Source organism: Eulemur rufifrons, chromosome 1, assembly GCF_041146395.1.
Source record: "Eulemur rufifrons isolate Redbay chromosome 1, OSU_ERuf_1, whole genome shotgun sequence".
Classification (NCBI taxonomy): Eukaryota; Metazoa; Chordata; class Mammalia; order Primates; family Lemuridae; genus Eulemur; species Eulemur rufifrons.
In genome coordinates, this window is record NC_090983.1 from 82,928,864 (window position 1) to 82,951,199 (window position 22,336).

The following is a 22,336-nucleotide window of genomic DNA, read 5'->3' on the forward strand; positions in this document are numbered from 1 at the left end:
GATATTGTGGGGAATTCAATTATCTAATTGAAACTTTTCTCAAATCGTAATGGCAGCACAAGGAAATCAGTTATTGAGGAAACTCTACTAAGACGGAGATAGTCCTTGAGCCTTTAGACTGCCAAAGTAAGGGCAGTGCTAAATGTCATTGGTTTATCTTAACTCTAAGAAAGCAAATTTTTTCTTAAAAATGATTGTTAGAAATATTACTTAAAATGTACATATATATTTAGTATGAGAATTTCACATCTCAAATCAAGAAGAAAGAGACAAAGATCATATTAATATTAGCATTAATACTATAATTTTCTAGAATAGGATTATTTTGCATCTCTACTATATGGAGGTTTGTTACATGAATTTCAAATGATTTACAAATCTAGAAAGAGATATATAAGGTTGATAATGCTTAATAGTGCTTGCCCTGAAAAATATCAAAACTATGTTGATGGGTTGGTCCTCAATTGTTGAATAAAATCACCTTGCTATAGTTGTAGTTCTCAGAGTATAGAAATCTGATAGTGTAGACATCCTTTATTTTCATATGAAGAGACAAGACACAATAACTGCTCACAGTAGTCTTTCACTCTAGATGGCTGTCACCTTTGGAGAGATACAATTTGAGCCCCAGTATATCTTTAATCCTTTCCAGGATAGAGCTACACTCTACTCCATGACCATTGTGTTCACATTTGCACCTCTCCAAATGAGCTCAGACGTCTTCAGTGAGCGAGTCATACTGCTGGGATGCTCTGACAGGCAAGGTGGCCTTCGGCTGATACTGGGATGTGGTAATGATTGATTACCCTGCCTCTGTTCTGATTGGTGGGTGCTGGCCAGCTTGCGTTCTGGTTGGTTAGCACCTGTGCTGAACCAGCTGTTAGATCGACTCAGTGTCACCACATTAGAATCTCCTAAAGGAGCTAAATACCCTGCAGGCTCCCCGTTGTCTCCTGATTTAATTGGTCTGAGGTGGTATCGACTTTCTTGGACAATGTTTTTCAAACCATCTGTGTAAATGGCCAGTTGTTGTTTGTTTGTTTGTTTTAAGTTCCAGACTGGTGCTTTTGTAAAATTCAAAATGACATGATTGGATAGCGTCACAATGTCAAGTTACTATAAAAGTTTCTAAACACAGAAGTATTTCTCTTGGACTGCTGACAGTCTGTAGGTTGTACTTTAAAAAGCACTGATTCTAACACAAGGCCAGAGTGACGAACCATAGGCTTAGAGACTTTTATCAAATATCCTGTAACCCAGGCATTGTCTAAGGGTCCCAGGGATAAAAGGTGACTCAGATCCAGGTTTTGTCCTCAATGGGCTCACATTCAGGCATAGACAAGGGTACTGCAACTAACATGCATTCAAACCATTATGGTGCAATTTAGTAAGTGCCGTGATAAAGTCATGTCCAGGGTGGGGGTGTAGGAAAGCCCTGTGAGTCCCAGGGTTTCCGTAAGTTTGGAATGAGGCTTAACCATTTGTATTTTCAAAAAGGTCCCCCTTAACCCACCTTGTTAAAGGATAAATAGGGTAGATGAGTAGACACATAATGTATTCTCAGTAAGTGCGTGTTTCGCGACTAGGAGGCTGTTTACCATACTTTTTTATAATAGCCATACCACCATGCTAGCATATGTTCACATGTACGTAAAGAATCACTGCCATTATGTTCCATTATATTGGCCCAGTTCACATTTAGTCACATCATGTCTCAAACATTGTAACTAAAGCAGGATCCTTGAGACTCCCTTAAAACAGAGAGGTAAGAGTCAAAGCTCTTCTTCCTTAAAGCTTGGTGTGGGCAGAAGCCCTGCTAGGTTTTAGTAACATACCAGCCACTCAGACACCGACTGGGTTGCTGGATAAGGACCCTCAGGATCCATCTTTCACTTGTACTCAAGTGGCTGGAAATAGTTTACTGTGGCACCTCTGCCTTTAAAAGGCACTGGGGACTTATTATTTTAATCCTTGTACAGCCTGATTTATCCCTTCAAACATCTGTCAGCTGTGCTTTGTCTTGAAATTGGTACTGATGCTGCTGCTGATTTTTCAACAGCAGCTGGGAGACGTTCATTAGACTCTCAGAGGGTGTGTATGGCTGTAATATTTTCTTTTACTAATGATCTCTGAAGCATTAAATATTATGCATCCCATGTCTACAGAAAATCTTGAATTTTTATTTCCCTGCTTCAACACTCAAAGCATTAGGTTTTACTCAATTAGCTAAATTATTAACAGTTCAGTCACTGGGTCCTGGAGATATAAAAGAAAAATGGACTTTAAGTTCCTGGGTTAAATACTTGTTATTTAACACAGGGGAGAGAACATGGCCCATTCTTTCCAGCAGATATAAATAAAAGCCAAAGCACCATTTTTCTTAAGTGACATCCAAATTAATTTGTCAATAGAACATCCCTTGATTGAGCTCTCACTCATTAAGCTTGATTTAGCTCTCACTTGCTTTCTACTCCCACTCGTTTCTACACCTCTTTCTCCACTCAGAATAGAGGAGAGGTTCTTTTACACTTTCTCCTTCCTTAACTTCTCTGTCTTCCCTTTACCTTGGCAATTGTTACAGCTCTTATTAGTTTGCTCAAAGATTTAAAGGTCTTTCCCCTTGATTTTTCTTTGTAGCGTGTGGCAATTTACTTCTCCTAGACGGTGTAGACAAAGGCAACAGCATTTTAGACTGTATATGAAGCATTGAATATTCTCTGTCAAAAAATCGTCTGTCCCTCTGGCCTCATTTGTTGCTATGCTTCTATCATTAATTTTTTTTTCCTTCGGGTTAATTTATTCAGGCTATTTTGCGAGGGAGGGGCGGTTGAGGGTACGATGGTAACTCAAGAAAAAATTCTGAATTTTCTGTAGTTATTCTTGGTAGTGGATGGGTAGGGCTGGGAGCCATGAGGTGATAAGATACTATGGGCCAATTTTAAAATTTTATGTCAGCCAGGACCTGAGTACGGAATCTATTAAAAGATAAAGAAACAATCTAAAAAATGATAAAGTGGCTTTTATGTTGCAGAGACTTCTCCCAGTATTCTTCCACGCTTGCTTTGCCTTCAACCAGAGTACCCGGCTGCTCCTGTGACAGGCAGCCAGCAGGGCCTGCCCCCTCTGAAAGCGGGTGCTGGGGGCGCAACAGGCAGGTAGAAGTGAAACGTTATCTAGTGCATCTCCCCACCTGCCATAAGGCAGGTTCTGTAAGCCGGCCAGACCCTCAGTCGGATGAGATGAGTTTCTATAGCATACAGATGACACAGCTTTATGATTTGTATGCCAGACCTTGAGCTCTTTGAAGGATTTGTGTCGTATTCATCTCTGTATCTTTCTGAAATATGGAAAAGCAGCGTCATGTAATGGAAAAGAGGTAGTGTATGTAATTAGATAACCAGGGTCTCAAACCCAGAACTGGATCCCTCCAAGCCTCAGTTTCTTCATCTGTACCATGCAAATAATGCCACCTCACCCAAAGACCCAAATCATCATGCAGTAAATGGCCCTCGTCTGGAATCTCCCTCCTACAGTACATTGTATGCAGCTGGTGCTCAAAAAATATGGCTGCTCCTCCTCTGGAGGCGGTTTCTTTCCCCTTGCTGTGTTCTTTGTTCCTATTCATCTTTTTATTCCCACTCCCCTTTTTTACCCTTTCTATTTTCCTTTGTTTGCCTTTTTTTTTTTTTCTTTTTGATTTCTCACATATTTACACCTTAAATCTGAGAATTGGACTCAGTTCTTGCAACCAGTGGGCATTCCCTAGGCTGGCTCATGCCACTCCAGGCTAATGATATCATTGACCTTTATCATAAAACAAGGAATAAGCCGCCCCACCCCACTGCCCACCCACTTGGGCCAGCAGATTGCACATTTTCCTGGAATTAGATTAGCTATTGCACAGTTAAAATCCTCCCAACCTGACAGCAGGACTGTTACCTGCATGCCTCCTATTTGATTGCTTTTGCTTTTTTCCCCCAGAAGGTATTATCATGAATAGTTTTACAATGGAGTCTATTTACCATATTTACAATTCTCCCTGCCTGCCTTTGTTGCTTTTCTTAAAACACAGTTCTCTACATCTCTTTCAAACAGCCTCCTTTCCAGCACCACGTCTTGCTTGAGGCTCCAGGGGATGAGAACAGATGTGAAATTCTCCTGCAGTTAGAAGATATCAGCGCCACTGTGGTTCAACCACCGATATGAACCAGCAGATAATTACAGTTTAAAATTAGTATTTTAATGAACCAGTCTTAGCAAATGTAAAGTGAAATCTCCCAGGCATCCAAGAAACAAGCAGGAGGGAAGACATTAACTAAGAAGTCCAACAGACGGATGGTCAGCAGGTGCTAGTCTGATAGAGTTGGATGTTCCCGTTTTTATGTCTTGCGCGAGGGGGAGGGAAGCCCTTATTTAAAGGTGAGCAGAAAGGCCTAAAGAGCCATGTCAAAAATTCTAATCAATCATAGACGAGAGGCCTCAGTCCAAGAACCTCAAATTAATTATCAGTGCAAAATATGGGGAAATAAATTCCTTATCCATTTAAACCTAATGTCAAAGTTCTCTTTTTTCCTTTCAGAAATTAATGGTGGTATTAAATATTTATGTGGCCTGATATCCAGCAGTAATTGTTAACAATACCGTAAAGTGTTTCAGAAAAATAGAAATTTGAGAAACCAGATGTTGGTGAAAGGATTGTTGAACTGTTAAGGTTTATTTTTTAAATGTTTATAGTGCTAAATATGTATTTTACTAAAGGCTTGGTTATTATACAGCTTATACAATTAAAGGAAAACCCACAGGCAGTATTTAAAATGGTTTGAATGCTGGATTAAAATGGACTATTAGATACATCCCTTGTATGGGTAATAAAGGGAGTTTGACTCTGTTTATTTTCCAGGGTTCACTTGCTTAGGGAACCTGGATTAGTTGCTTAAACTCTCTGTGCCCTGATCTCTCAGCTGCAAAATGAGGTTATTACTGTTTGCCTTACATGGCTTACTAGGAAGTAGGGAAACACAATTCGGTGATGCCCACAAACTGCACAGGCCAGCACAAGGGCACATGAACGGAACAACATTATATTACTACATTGAGCGTGCATTGAGGAAGCCCTAACACATAATAACACACAAACCTCCGTTTATATCCTATTATATTTTGGCCTCCTGCAGCATTTTCAATTAAAGATTGCCATTAACAAGAAAATATGCATGAACATGTTTCCACAGCTGGTGCTTTTCTGTGGAGCCTGGCTGGGATCAGGTAAGAAAGTTACTCACCCCAAGCTCTGCCTCAGTTTAACTCTTGCAGAAAACACCATCGTGCTAGCAACTCGGAGGCCTGGCCCAGTAAGGGCTGCCTCCCTCCCACCCCTGAGTCAGGTAGGTCCATTAACCTATTTCTTTACCCCTATTCATCTGGTCTCACTGCTGCTCCCAGGTCACCTCCGCCATCCCCTGCACTGGATGCTGCTTTAACTGGGAGTAGCTTCTAGAAAATGCACAAAGCCAAGAGAGAAATGCCTTGCCTTCTCTTCCCCGGCTCTATTAAGGGTGATTCTTAATGAATTATTCACAAGGCATCAACTGGTAACTCAGGTTGTATCGTTTCTTTACTTTCTCTTTTTTCACAGCGCCTCCCTGGGGCCAGCCATGATTGGATAAGGGGGAAAAAACCCTTTGCTCTTTTCTCCCAGGGCTACAGGACAGCATTTCATTTCAGTAGACATTTGTATTCTTTCTGCCCACGGAAGATTAAGATTTGCACTTTGCTGACAACTGCAAAATGGGTTTGCATTCATTCCAATTTTCTCTACCTGTATTGTTGAAACTTTGTTACATATTGTTGATCAATTAGGGAGATTGCTTTATATCGTGTGTGTATATATTTATGTACATATGCACATTTATTTAATATATACATTTACAGGGATTTTTTTTTTCCATTTATGTTCATTGTAATGAGCATTTACCGATAATCATTTTGCAGATATCGTGCTAGGCATCAGATATACAAATCTAAATTTGTTACCTTCCTAATTGTTTATGTCTTAGACATGGAAGTAGTTTGAGTCCCAAAATTTACCCTTTTCAATTTCACCAGAAACTAGAAGACTAAATTATATCCTACCTTAGATAGCTAGTTACCTGAGTTTGGGCATATTTTAGTTTTAAAATCTTATTTGGGAGAAGTTATTAAATTTATACCTGCTTATTGTTGACTATTTTCAAAATATAGAAATATATTAAAAATAAGGGGACTATTAAAACTTATCAGGGACCTTTCTGCCAAGTTATAACCTATAAGTATTTTAGGATCTTCACTCTAACTTTTCTCCATTCATTTGAATATACAGTTGAAATAATACTTTATATACAATTGAATATACAGTTGAAATAATACTTTATATACAATTTTGTAACTATTTTAACCTAATATTATAAAAATAAGCATTCCCTATGTTATTAAAACTCATATCATCTAAAACTACTGCATAATAAACTTTTAAGTAAATGTATCAAAATCATTTAAGAATTTTCTTCAATTTTTAGAGATTTTGGTTGTTTGTAGTTTATCATAGTATAAATAACATTGTAGTGAACATAATTGTGCATATGTCACAGTTAATATTGTGGAAAATTTCCTAAGGACACTTCAGAAGTGCAATTATTACATCAAAAGGAATGAGGAAGTTTAGGCTTTTGTGCATATTATAAATTGCTTTCTAGAAATGCTTTACTAATTTATACTGCTATAACAAAGTGAGAGAAATAACCTTTCAAGTAGTAAATATTCTCATATAATTCTGAAAAAATATTTGTTGTTTTTGTACATTACATATTTGCTAATTTGTTAGTCACAAAAGCATCTGTTGTTTATGTACTTATTTGATTAGTAGTGAAGTTGAACTTTTTATTAAATGTTAACATTATCCATTTATATTTCTTCTAAAGAGAATTATTTATCTATTAGTTTATTATTTTTGTTTTGTTTTTCTCAAATAGCTTGCATTGTTTATTTTTTCAAATGAAAGAAAATAGTGTAGGTTTAGTGTAGAAAATGAAGCATAGAGATAAGTACAAAGAAGAAATTAGGAAATATCAAGAATCCATTATACTAAGACAACCAGTTAATGCTTTGGTGTATGCCCTGCCAATAATTTTTAGTGTGTATATAAACTATTTTTTTACAAAAGTATATCACTTTTCCCCACTTAACAATATTTTATTTTTCATATTAAATGGTCTTTATTTACATAATTTAATGGATCACTATACAAATTATATTTAATGTTTCCATTAAATGTATATACTGTACATTTTTATCATTATGAATAATGCTATAATTAATATGCTTATACATAAATTGTGGGCATCTTTTCTTTTAAACTTTTAATAAACTTTTAGGAGGTATAATTTATATATAATAGAATTAAACTATTTTAAGAATTAGTTCCCAGAGTTTTGACATATGTATGCAGATGTGTAACCACCACCTGAATCAAAGTTTTTAAAACTTTTCCGTCTTCTCAAAAAATTCTCTTAGTCCCTTTGTAGTCAATACCACCTCCCCCACCCCCCAACCCCCGCTGGAAGGCAGCCACTGAGTTGCCTATAGATGAGTTTTGCCTGTTCTGGAGTTCCATATAAGTGGAATCATACAGTATATACTCTTTTATTTTGTGAGGTCCTTTTGGTATTCATTCATGTCTTTGCATTTTGTCAGTAGTTTGTCCTTTTTTATGCTGAGTACTAGTCAACTGTATGAAATTATCTGTTTATATTTTCTCTATAATTACTTTTTATCTAATAGTTTTATTGTTTTTATTTTTAATTTAATTATCTATTAGTTTCCATTTGATTATTCATTATTTAATAATCTATAGTTGATAGCCCATTATTTGGATTTTTAGATTGTTTTCAGTTTGGGACTATTACGAATAAAACTGCTATAAAATATTTGTGTAAAAGTCTTGGTTTAGACATATATACTCATTTCTCTTGGATAAGTACCAAGGAGTAAAATTGCTTGGTCTTAAGGGAAGTATAGCTTTAACTTTATATGAAACTGCCAGGTTGTTTTCCAAAGTTGCTTTTTGCTTTTACTTTTCCAGCAGCAGTCTACAAGAGTTTTAGTTAATCCACACCTTCCCTACCATTGGATACTGCCAGTCTTTTTAATTTTAGTCAGTATAGTGGGTATGCAGTGCTATCTCGTGTGGTTTTAATTTTTATTTCCTTGATGACTAATGAAGTGGAGCATTTTGTAATGAGCATATTGACCATTTGTATATCTTTAGTGAACCATATCTTCTTTTGTGCAACTGTTTTTTTCCATTTTTTGAAATTAGATTATCATATTATTGAATTGAGTTCTTTATTATATTCTAGATACAAGATAAATGTATTGTGAATAAGTTTTCCCAGTCTTTGACTTGTCTTTCATTTTCTTAACTGCATTTTTTAAAGAGCAGACATCGTAAATTTTGTCAAGTTTTTTTTCTTTCTGGTTTGTTCTTGGTATCCCATGTAAGAAATTTTTGCTTATCCTGAAATCTTGATTATTACTTCTTATTTTTTCTTCTAGAAGTCTTACAGTCTCCACTTTTACATTTGGGTCTATGATCCATTCATCATTGTGTCTGGTATAAGAAGTTCATTTTATTCAATGTGGATATCCAGATGCTTCAACACCATTTGTTAAAACATTACTCTTTGCCCTTTTAATTACTTTGGCAGTTTTATCAAAATTATATTGAAATATGTGGGTCTATTTCTGGGTTCTGTATTCTGTTCCATTAGTCTATGTGTCTTTCCATATGTCAATACATTTGGACATCATTTTTGCCGTAGAGTAAATTCCTAGACATGTAATATTGTGTTCAAGGGTATCATGTTTTTTAAGGTTACTGATTCATATACCTAAATTTCTCTCTGGAAAGACTTTATCTGTTTATTCTTCCGGTCACTTTCCCAACTTTCAGCATTGGTTGTTTCACTTAAAAAAAATCTATGTCAACTTAATTTTTGGAAAATATTGTGTCATTATTTTTAAATGAATACTTATCTGCTTACCACAGTATTCGTTGACTATTTGTGTGTCTTTTCTTGTTAATTGTGTGTTTTATCTTTTGACTGTGTTTCCATTTGGACTTTTGCTTCTTTTCTTAATGATATGTAAAATCTCTTTATATGATAAGGATATGAAGCTTTTTGCTACCACATTTATATCAGATAGCTTATCAGTTTATTGTTTGCATTTTAACTTCATTAGTCAGTAATGGCCAACAAACATATGAAAAAATGCTCAGAATCTCTAATGATCAAGGAAATGCAAATGAAAACCACAATGAGATGTCATTTAACTCCAGTGAGAATGGCTTTTATCAAAAAGTCCCAAAACAACAAATGTTGGCGTGGATGTAGAGAGATAGGAATGCTCATACACTACTGGTGGGACTGCAAACTAGTATAACCTCTATGGAAAGATGTGTGGAGATACCTCAAAGAACTAAAAGTAGAACTACCATTTGATCCAGCAATCCCACTACTGGTATATACGCAAAGGAAAAAAAAAAAAAGACATTCTATAAAAAAGACATCTGCACTCAAATGTTTATAGCAGCACAATTCACAATTGCAAAGATGGGGAAACAACCCAAGTGCCTATCAATCTACGAGTGGATCAATAAAATGTGGTATATGTATAACATGGAGTTCTACTCAGCCATAAAAAAATGGTGAACTAATACCTCTTGTATTATCCTGCATGGAGCTGTAGCCCATTCTTCTAATCAAAGTATCACAAGAATGGAAAAACAAATACCACATGTACTCACCATTAAATTGGTACTAATTGATCAAAACTTATGCACACATATGGAAGTAACATTCATCGGGTGTTGGGTAGATGTGAGGTGGGGTTGGAGGGGATAGGTAAACTCACACCTACTGGGTACAGTGCAGGCTATCTGGGGGATGGGCATGTTTGTAGTTTTGACTCAGGTGGTGCAAAGGCAATTTATGTAACCAAAGTGTTTGTACCCCCATAATACTCTGGAACAAAAAAAAAAAACTTCATTAGTCAGGTTTCTGATATCAAGAGATATTTAATATTTATTCTTTTATTTCTGAATGGACTTTAAAATCATTTTTAATGTTCTGAAAAAAATCCTGTTAGTATTTTTGAATCAAATTACATGTATATACATTTATTTGGATGGAAGTGAACTTCACACTATCTATTCTTCCCAGGCAAGCACATAGTATATCTTCATTTAGTGTAGACTTCCTTTGTTTCTCTTGGCAGAATTCTGTAAGTTTACTCATAAAGGTGCTAAACATTTGTCAAATCTGTTCCTATATATTAAATGTTATATTGCCACCATGAACATCTTTTTCAACTGCATTTTAATGCTGTTAATATTAAAATACAGAAAACTATTTTTGTTCATTGCTCTTTCATCTAACCACTTTGTTGGACTCATATCAATTGGAATTCTTTGCATTTGACATTCTTGGTTTTTTATTGATACAATTTATTTTTCTTAGTAGGTCATGATACAGTCATGCACTGCATAACATTTCAGTCAACAAAGGACTGCATATACATTAGTCCCATAAGATTATAATGCTGTATTTTTACTGCACCTTTTCTATGTTTAGATATGTTCAGATACACAAATACTTAGCATTGTGTTCCAGTTGCCTACCGTGTTCAGTACAGTAACATGCTGTGCAAGTTTGTAGCCTAGAAGCATAGAGCCTAGGTGTGTAGTAGGCTGTGCCATCTAGGTTTGTGTAACTGCACTCTGTAATGTCCACACAATGACAAAATCACCTAACAGTGCATTTCTCAGAACATATCCCTGTAGTTAAGTGATGCATGACTATAATTTAGTTATTTTTTTTGCCGGGAGTTTTTTCAGTTATTTTTCTTTATGCTTTATTGGTTTTTGCTTTTTTTTTTTTTTTTTGCACCAAGTGGAGTCACAGGATCTATATGCTTTATTGAATTTGCCAGAACTTCTGCAACAATTTTAAATAATAATACTAATAGTAGATACATGTTCTTAAAACTTCAAGTTTCATTTACAGACCATATAAAACCATATTAAAAATGAAGGTAATTTGGGATCGGAAGAAATATAGAGATTTCCTAAGTTAACTCTTCTTTTTTTTTTTTTTGAGACAGAGTCTCACTCTGTTGCCCAGGCTAGAGTGCTGTGGCATCAGCCTAACTCACAGCAACCTCAAACTCCTGGGCTCAAGCGATCCTTCTGCCTCAGCCTCCCAAGCAACTGGGACTACAGTCATGTGCCACCATGGCCAGCTAATGTTTTCTATATATATTTTTAGTTGGCCAGATAATTTCTTTCTATTTTTAGTAGAGACGGGGTCTCGCTCTTGCTCAGGCTGGTCTCGAACTCCTGACCTTGAGCGATCCACCAGCCTCGGCCTCCCAGAGTGCTAGGACTACAGGCGTGAGCCATCGCACCCGGCCCTAAGTTAACTCTTAATGGATTTATGAATTTCCCTTAAAATCTCAGATACTCTGCTTTAACATCTTGAGTGATGAGGAAGGAAATTCACTATCTGTATCAGTTTTCTAGGGCCGCCATAATGAAGTACAGGCACTCCTCAACTTATCATGCAGTTAGGTCCTCATAAACCTATGGTATATGGAAAATATTATAAGTTGAAAATGTATTTAATACACCTAACCTACTGGACATGACGAACATCATAGCTTAGCCTAGCCTACCTTAAACATGCTCAATACGCTTACATTAGCCTGCAGTTGTGCAAAATCATCTGGCTACACCGTGTACCGTAGAGTATCAGTTGTTTACCCTCATGAGCACATGGCTGATTGGTTAAATAGCTCATGTAATTTATTGATGTTCTACTGAATGCATATCGCTTTTACATTGTCATAAAGTCAGAAAAATCATAAAATTGTGAATTGAAGCATCGTAAGTCAGGAACTGTCTGCACTACAAACCAGATGCCTTAAAACAACAGAAATATATTTTCTCACAGTCTGCAGGGTGTAAGTTTGAAATCAAGGTGTTGGCGGGGCCATGCTCCTTCCCTGAAACCTCTAGGAAAGGATACTTCCTTGACTCTTTCAGCCGCTGGCAGCCCCTGGTACTCCTTGGCTTGTGGTAGCGTAACTCCAAGCTCTGGCTCCATCTTCAGAGCGTGTGTGCATGCGAGCAGGCGTGGGCACGTGTGTGTGTGTGTGTGTGTGTGTGTGTGCGCGCGCGCGCACGCGCGTGCGTTGCCTTCACATGGTGTTCTACCAGTGTGCTTCTCTCCCCTTCGTGTAAAGACATTTATCAGATGAATATGGAAGTAAGGCAAAGCAATTGTTTCATTGGTTATGGTTATAAAATTACCTTTTTTTGCTTTACGTTGCTAGGCTCTGATCACATAATTGTATGTTATTTGGCTACATTTGATTGGCTGAGGTTAAGTTGTTTTTCTTTATCACAAGCATTTACCAGAAATGACACAAGTTAAGTTTCACTCATGGTTGCAGTTTAAGCAAAATTAAAGCTGCTTTTAAGGCATGCTTGATTTTGTTTGCTCAGTCCTAGTCTTCATTTTAACTTTGCTTTCACAGAGTTTTGGGGGGACACAGCTCAACCCCTAACACTGTTGTCGAGGGAACGGGCTGGAGCAAGCTGTTGTGTTGATGGGCAGTCCTCATGGTTAGAAATTTCATCCCTTTTCCAAGCCACGGTCTGCCTACCTATTATCTCCATACTTAGACACAGGGTGAACCACTACAAATCTCACCTGGCTACTGTTGTTGTAGTTCACTGCTTAGAAGTAGTCACATCATTAATGGAAAAAAAAAAAAGTCAAGAAATGGCCACAATCTAGAACATATAATTTATATGGCAACTTTGTATTGTTAATTCACGGAGGATACTTGAGAAATGCACACAGTGAAGCTAGGCTACAAGGCTTGTGAGTTCTGAATATCCTGTTCCTGATTCTCATAAACTGTCTCAGAAGTTAAACCCTAATTCTGATAATTCACATGGCATCAGAGCATCTGGGTTGATCTTTAGCATACCCAGCCCAGCCTACTCCTAGACATAACTTAACCTTTCAGCCTGACCAAAGGCCAGTAATGCAGAGACTCCCACATTTTGAGTTTTCTCCTGTAGGTGCACAACTGGTGAAGAAATGGGTGATCAGCAGTTACACTGTTTAGCCCCCTTATAATTGACTGTGGTGGCCAGAAGAGATGGCTGCTCCTAAGTGTCTCAGTTATGTTGGGAGACGCAGCCTGAGAAGCACAGTGTGTTCACGGAGCAAACCGTGAAGGCAAATCAGGCAAAAACATTATAAAGAAGATAATATGGAAAAGAGGAAAGCATGGTGTTAGAGGTTAATAATCCATTAATTCCTTGTTTGAAGCTTATTTTTTAAAAAGAATATGCAGAATATGCATGAAATGGAAATATAACTTGGATGCAGTGTAGAAAAATGGAAAAAAGTTAAATTTATTTGAAAAAAGGCTTTCTTGAAGCTCTGACAACTGACTTAAGAAACAAAGCCTATTCCAACTACTTTTTTGTCTGCTATCCTATACTATTTATGTGGTTCCTTTATAAATATTACAAGTATCTATCCTGCGGCACATACTTTTTAGAATTAGATTATAACCAGATGAGAAATGAGATCTATCTAAAGACCAAATATGCTATGTACAAAAATAATATCTATTGTGAGCATATTAAATATATTATTGATTACTTGGCATTTGAGGATATTTTTAAAACTTCTTTTATACCTATATTGTCTATCATTGAAATATATAAATTGACCAAAACCCTATAGTGGCTGATGACAGATGAGCACAAAAATGGCCTTAGTCTCTTGTGAAATTCATGCCAGCAGTTGGGTGACAGTGCTCAGGAAAAGCCAGGGATTGGGGTCTGGACTTTTCAAGAACCTGACTCAGCAAGGACCATGAGATCTTGGAGGCAGAGTTTAAGCAGACCCTAGGGTTTTTGTGGGCTCCATAAATCAGAATGACTTGGGACTGAACTATGCAAACTAATTCTGTAGGCCACATTTAGACAATCTCATCGACAGGGCAAAACTCTGATCATCTGGTTAGCATCTGCACACTGTGACTACTACTCTATCACCTCACGTAATAGAGTTACACATCCCCTCTATATTTTGATTACAGACGGCATAAAAAACTACCCCTAAAATTTAAAGCCTTAAAGCAGCAACAATTTTATCATAGCTCATGATGTTATAGGTCAGAATTTTGGACAGGGCTTTGTTGGCTGGTTCTTCTGCTCCTTGGGGCATTGACGGGGATCGCCCAGTAGTACTCAGGTGGCAGCTGAACTGATCTGGAGGGATCAAGATAGTTTCATTCACATGCCCAAGCCTTGGAAGGGAGAGCTGGCAGTTCAGACTCAGCTGGGCCCTTTCCATCTTCATGTAACTTCAGGGTCTCTACACATGGTCTTTCCAGCAGAGTGATTAAACTTCTTACCTCACTTCTTACCTCACAGGATCCAAGAGTGTATGTATTAGAGAATTATAACGTGGTCCCAAGAGTGAGGAATAACTGCCCTGATGTAGAAAACACAAGGAGGTAATTAGGCAAAAGGATGTTAGGGAAGAAGCAGCATTCAGGCACAGAGCAGTATTTGCCTTTGGAATGAAGACACACTCAGGAAAACAATCAGGAGCATTCACACTTTCTGATAAAAGACTATCAATATCCGTCATTCACATTCAGTTTGTGCATGACAGAAGCTGTACCATCCATCATCTGCACATGCTGTGCACTCACATCTCACCTCTGCGTCCGTGTCTTCATTCATACTTACCAGTCTACAGTAATACTAGAAAGAGCACTCGACTGAGAATGCAGAGACCTCAGTTCTAGACTTTTCTCTTAATTTTAAGGGTCTCAGTTTCATAACTTGTATAACTTTGCAGTTGGGATACATGGAAATTCTGGAAACTCAGCAAATATTTATTAAACACCTCCTACAAGTGAGATACTCAACTTCATGTCCAAATGCTGTGCCCTAGATGTCTAAAGTTCACTCTGGATGTCCTGTGGGGAGAGATTGAAAGGGCGAGATTGGACACGAGTGTTTTTCAAGGCATCCAGGAGAGAGGTCATGTTGACAATGGAGGAGACAGAGGTAGATGGATTTAAAATGGATTGGAACAGAATATAAGAATTAGTGATGAATTCCGTGTGGGAGGGTGAGAACAAGAGAGGTCTCAAGAAGAACTCAAGGTTCTGGGCTGAGCCAGTGGTGAGTGAAGAAGCACTCAATGGGAAAGTGCCAAGGGAGGAGAAGATGTTTGTGAGAGGGAAGCCAAAAGGGAAATAAGCACAAAGGACTCTGTCATCGCACAGGGACACAAGAAATGGACATTCTTAAGGAGAAGTTCACATTTCAAGACTGCTTCTGAGTGGCTGGATAACCTTGTTTTCTGGTTACTTCTTCCCTCTGCCAAGTACCCGTCCCTGAGCTACTCCCTGCATGCCCAGCTTCATCCATTCCATTGCACGTTCTTCCTGTTGCCAGGTGTCACCAATGTGGCTGGTACATCACAGTCACTGTGAGCACCAAAATGAACTGAGTTTCATTAGCAAGTGGATTAGCTTGTGTCTTAATATTTCTCTGTACATAAAGACCTAGTGAATCACTGGTTGCTCCTCCCTGCCCAATAACACACTGGGGAGGTTTCCACTAGATATTAAGTATTCTGGCTTATTTAATAGACTGTTAAATTTGTCTACAAAAGCCAAATGCAGTACAGTGAGAAATGGAGCGTTTACCTTTGTAATTTAGGTCCAGAAAACTTTTAGTCTGAAATAATCACATCTCCCTACAATATACTGTGACTTATCTGGAAAAGTCCTGCCTTAGTCCTTTGCCTTGGCATGGACACTCCTCGATACACTTACCCCCTTCTTGGCCAGTCAGTGGATGCTGTACTAATTCTCCCCTGGGCACGGAGGATACTGCTCATCGTAATCTTTCTCTCCTACCCTGTTTCATGGGGGGGAGCCACAGCCTCCCTTCTCCAGGACTCTTCCTGAATCTGACCAAGCCCCTCAGTCAAGCCCAGAGGATGGGATCATGTTTAAGTTTTTAAGGGCCAGAGCTACCAGGACCCCATCAGCAATTGCTTGCAGCATCTCACTTTGTTCCGTCCTCGAGCATGGCTCTTCTCTCCAGTTGCCCTATGAAAACCACATTCTATTAAGCCTCATTTCGGTGCTTTAGTCATTTGGGTGTGTGCAAAGAATGATTTTCTGATATATAAAAGCTCAAGGGAACTCTCTGGAGAAAAGACAATAAATACATAAAATCTCAGGGCAAAATTTAACCACTGAATCATTAAATTAATATTGAAATGACATTGGAGCTTCACAAGGAGGGTTACACATTTTCAGCAACATATGTTGCTGTTTATTAAACACATGTATGTTATTGTGCAGGCCTTGGAAATAAAAAAAGAATAAGAAAATGTCCCTATCTTCAAGGAGTTCAGCCTAATGAAGGGACACGAACCAATTCAGGTGCTATAATATGAGTATAAGGGTAGGGTCACAAGAGGTGATGGGCGACCAGGTCTATCAAGGCGTCAAGAGACACTTTGTGGAAGAGATGCTGCCATGAGCTATTTGGAGGCTGATCTGACTGTGACTATCATCTGTAACCTCTGATTTCCAGTGTGGTGTTTGTAACAAGATCCTTATCTCTCTCATTCATGAAGCTTATGATAACAATTGTTACACATTTGAACTCATATATAATTGTGCATTAATAACTGGCATTTGTATTTTTCGTATACATTGGGATTCTGCAAAAGCTTACTTTATCGGGGGAAAAGGGTTGAATTGCTCTGTGTGAAAACACTGTCTCAGGTAATAGGGAGCAATTTAAGGACCTTAAACAGGGAAGTCTCACAATCAGACTTACAGTTTAGAAAACTCACTGGGCCAGATGCCCAATGGGTGTACCTTGGCATGAAATGCTGGCAAGACAGAGCCTGTGCCCCTGCCTGTGGTTCTGAACCATCTCCTAATTCCAGGACTGTCCGGTTGGACCTTTCCCATGACTTCTGAACCAGGTGTGGGAGGAGGCATTGTTGGGTGGGAAGGGAGGGAAGGCTGCTAGAGATTGCCGGAGGGACAGGAGAGACTGATTTTGATATTGTTTGCGAATAATTGCAGATGCCAAGAAAGAAGCCCCAACTGATCTCAGCCAAATATCAGATGATTGCAAGAGAGCTCCCAGCATGAATACCTTAGCTGTGTGAGTTGTCAGCAAGGTTCGTGAGGCTGTGCAAGCAGAATGTCCGCTCAGGAGAGATTGTATGAGGAAGTGTTGCAGTCACCCGGGTTATAACAAAGGGCTCACAGTCCTCTCTCTCCATTTTTAAAAATTTCCGTCCTCATTTTTAATTACTACTTATACTATCATAGAGGAACTTTGTTATGTTTTACAAAGTGTGAAACTGATTGTGTATTTTCATGGTTCAATTAAAGTGCACCTGTCTATTAGCAAGCTAGATATATAAAATAGAGCTTAAACTCTGGATGAAGTGTGAACTAAAAATAGAGAACTGTGAGTTAACATTGGCCTATGGGTGGTGGATGATTATCCCTTGAAAGTAATAGAATTCGTTATTTTTTATACACTCTGTAAATTAATCCTTTTAATAGTTATTACCAATCTTTTCCAATATTATGAAAAAATGTTTTGATTTAGGTTTCATTATTCTATTAAATTATCATTACTTATTATTCTGTTCCATTCTCCCAAACTTCTAACTCCTCACCCCCCATTTCCATTACTTTTCCTACTTGACTGCTTTATCGACTAAATTTTAATTAGGATTTAAAACATTTCCCCAAGCGGTCTAAGAGTAAAGTCTAAGGAAATAAGAATTGTGAAAGGTCCAGAGAGTTACCCACTGCCAGTCAGATTTATTTTTTCAGTTTTTTATTGGGTAGATACTTTTTATGCATCAGACACTGTGAGAGGGGTTAGGGACCCACGACGGATAAGTAAAGGAGCTGCCTTCAAGAACTTGACAAGAGGAACAGTCAAGTAAAAAAAAACTGATAATAATAAAAAGTGTGGCAAGTACAATGACTGTACTTTCATGGTTTATTGTGAGAGCAACATGGAGAGACACTTGACCCTGAATCTAAACCTGTGATTAAGTCACCATCAAGCACTCCTATACAGACAGTCCCCGACTTACTATTGTTTGACTTAACATTTTTCAACTTTACACTAATGTGAAAGCAATTCACATTTGGTAGAACATCAATGAATTATGTAAGATATTCAATACTTTATTATAAAATAGGCTTTGCCTTAGATGATCTCGTCCAACTGTGAGCTAATGTAAGTTTTCTGAGCACATTTAAGATAGGCTAGGCTAAGCTTTGATGTTCAGTAGGTTAGGTGTATTAAATGCATTTCCAATTTATATTTTCAACTTCTGATGGGTTTATCAGACTATAACCCCATCATAAGTCGAGGAACGTCTCTTACTAGGTTCTGTAGAGGATACAAGAACTCAAGAGGCATAACTGCGTCATGAAAATAAGATGTTCACACATGAGCATAATTATTTAAATCAAGAGTGCTCCAGAGATACAGAACCGGTAGGATAGAAAGAGAGACGTCTAAAGAGCTGTATTTCAAGGAATCGGCTCACGTGATTATAGAGGTTGGCAAGTCTACAATCCATAGGCAGTTCAGCTGATTGGAAACTCCCAGGCAGGAGCTGATGCTGCAATCTTGGGGCAGAATTTCATCTTTCTCAGGGAAGCCTCAGTTTTGCTTTAAGGCATTCCAACTGTTTGGGAGAGGCCCACCCCTATATCAAGAATAATCTCCTTTACTTAAGGTCAACTGATTGCTCTGTAAAAAACACCAAAAGCATGACTGGGAAACTTTTGCCAATATATGGATCTAATTTGCCACCTCAGCAGAATCCTGCAATGGAGATACGGTTATCCAGAAAAGACATGTGGAGGACCCTCTTGTCTATGGCGTGGATTCCCGTGAATCTCATGGGAGACTGACAACATTTTTAGAATTCTATACCACCAGCATTGTTGCCAGCCTGGACTGAAAGGGACAGAGAAGGAAAGAAATGAAGGAAGCATGACCGGGCGCCATGGCTCACCTAGCTACTTGGGAGACTGAGACTGGAGGATCACTTGAAGTCAAGGGTTTGAGACCAGCCTAGGCAACATAGTGAGACCCTGTCTCTAAAATAAATAAATTGTGATGCGCACTGTCTAGGGGATGGACACGTCTGATTCTGGGGGGGGGGAGGGGCAAGGGCAACATACGTAACCTAAACTTTTGTACCCCCACAATATGCTGAAATAAGAACACAAAAAGTATGACTCTGAGGGCAGGGAGGATCACTTGAGGTCAGGAGTTTGACACCAGCCTAGGCAACATAGTAAGACCCTGTCTCTAAAATAAATAAATGAAATATTTTTTTACAAAAAGCAGGACTCTGAGGGCAGAGCCATGGACGCAGAGACCTGGGCTGATGGGAACTCCTTGTGCTGACAGGGCAGGGCTGCTAGCCCAGCAGGCCCAGAAGACAGTGAGCTTGCTCCTGCCCAGAACAGTGCAAGATCCTTCTGATTTGGACTTTGATGACAAATACTAGAACAGGAAAGTGCCATTGCAGATTTAGGGGGAAGTCTAGAGAAAATTGACCCTGGTTTGGATTTATAGTTTACTTGTAGTGATGGTAAGATTTTTTTCTTCCAGAGCATTTAAACTATTACACAACTGAAAACAATAAATTTTCCTTAAAAATAAAGATAATATGTAAAATATGTATTATTTATGCAACTGAATGCAATATATCTTCCTGAAAAATAATTAAAGATAATATATAAAATATATATTATCTATATTACACAGAGAGAAAATATGAATTAAATATTAAAATATTGACAGCTGTTATCAGACTTTAATTTTTCCCAATTTTCTTAGTTTTATTTTCTAGGATAAACTTTTTACTGTATGAGAAAAAATATTTTTATTTATAAGGCAAATATATCGTATTAATTAAGTTTTTTAAGTTTGTTTTTGGTGTCAGGTCCATTAGAGTATTCGTGTGGAAAGAGCAATGACCTTATACAAAGACCTGATTTCTAGATTTATCGTCGCCTCTCAATACTTGGACGTTGGACAAGCCACTTAACCTCTCTAAGGCTATTTCCTGCCCTACATTACCTCCCCAAAGTAGGTGTAAGAATCAAATGAGGTTATATATGAAGGCTCTGCAATTCCCAGAATAAATGTCAGCCATGATTGTTGCAAAAATAATTTTAACACAATTATCCATTTCATATGCACAAGTAAGATGCATTTATATTTTTTATTAAATAAATATTTTATAGTTTGTAAACTGTCACTGATCTTACAAAACATATTTCTATTGGATCATAGTAAAGTAGCACATTTATGGAAGAGCCTGTAAAAATCCTCAACACACTATGAATATTTAGATTTAAGTGAACTATTACACTATGTGTCTAAGACGGTTTGAAAATTTATTTTAAATTAACCAATGTCATGTTTGGTAAAAGAATGTAACCAATAAATGCTAACATGGTGAACAACAACAACAAAAAGGCAAATGCTTGTAGATATTAATCACATCTGCAAAATCCCTTCCCAGTAACACCTAGACTAGAGTTTGGATACTATAGCCTAGCCAAGTGGACACATAAAACTGACCAGCACAGCTAGTGTGTGCTAATTTCCAAATTGGTACCTGAAAATTGAAATATCACATGGTTTTGATGGTAACATACAAAGCCATACCCAGATGCACTTCTAACCTGCACCTCCTATGGCCTCTCCCCTTTTCCCCTCATAAATTTCCTCATCCCTCATTGAAACCCTGCCTAAACTGACATGGAAATAGAATCATCTGGCATGTACCCTCCTCATTTGACTGTTCTTCTCTCTGTTGCAGTGTTCCTTTTAAAATGCCAACTTTTAGCGGTCAAGACACAGATTCATGTTGTCTCTCCCAGGCCATCATATTTCAGAAGCATTTTTGTGTTCTTACCATGTGAAGCTCATCTCTCTCATTGAAAACTTGGATGGGGTTTGTAAGTAGTGAAACACATGGATGAAAGTAGAAGTGCTACTTACCATGCTGAGTCATTTACTCCTTAGCAACGAAAGGACTGTTTCAATCTGTTAAATTATCAAAAGAATACCTTGTTTGACTTTGCAAAACTTGCATTAAATGAGACAGCAAATTGACCCTATTTTACTCAGGAAATATGACCATATCATATTTAGCAGCCCTTTACAACAAGGCATCTTTAATATTTGCTTCCAGCCTGTTCATAACCTGCTAAAGAGCTCTTTTAATTAAGCTTTCTAATACAAAATATGATCTAAGTTTTCTTTGACACCATTTCCTTAAATATTTACAGAGAACTATGGTATGTGCGTGCACACATGATATTTCTGTGTGTCTAGATTGTGTGTGCACATGTATATTTTTACTAATTTTTTTGCAGAAGCTTGTGTCACTGATTCTTCAGATTACTGTCATCAAGATAAAATAAGAATTGCCATATTTAACCTTAGCAATAAAACTACTGCCAAGCATTGCAATCTAGTTTTTTTGGCTCTTAGTGTTAAGATTTCTGTCTTCACATTTATGTTTCCTGTTAGTTCCTGTATCAATTTAGAAAAATGTAAAGGGTAGCTATTAAAAGATATCTGGAAGGTAAAATGAATTTGCCACTCTCAGCAGAAAGGATGTCCACTTTTTAGCTTTCTTCTCCTAAGCAATCATTTGTTTTTCAACTTGCAAAATGAATTTTGACACAATGCCACATTATGCCACAAAATATTAATAGGTACAATTAACACATTGATGTATGTTTGATTCTATTATTCTTCATTCCTTTTTTTGTCATTCTTCTTTTAATCTGCTGTGACAGTTCAGTAATGGAGCACCAGAAATATGACTCTTGGGCAAGCCACACTACTAATCATCAATATAGCATTGTATGTTGTCCAGCAGATACGTGCTCCTGTTTTGTCAGCAGTGATGATATTGTGTAGAATTTCTACTCAGAGTAAATGCTTTCCAAGATTCGTTTGCAAGCAAAAACTTAATGGTATGTTGAGTTTGAGCATGACAAGGTTTTTAGGGGTTTTTTGTTTGTTTGATTTTTCTGCCGAGAAGGTTGCGGTTTTAGTTTTAATTGCAAGTTACAGGATAGAATTGTTAAAGCAATC

The 22,336-nt window shown here is 37.7% G+C and overlaps 1 protein-coding gene across 1 annotated transcript in view; it reads left to right on the plus strand.

The window, feature by feature from the left end:
• NXPH2 (neurexophilin 2) overlaps positions 1-22,336 on the plus strand; it is a 106,824-nt gene that overhangs the window by 72,960 nt on the left and 11,528 nt on the right. The gene's annotated exons all lie outside the window — the stretch shown is intronic.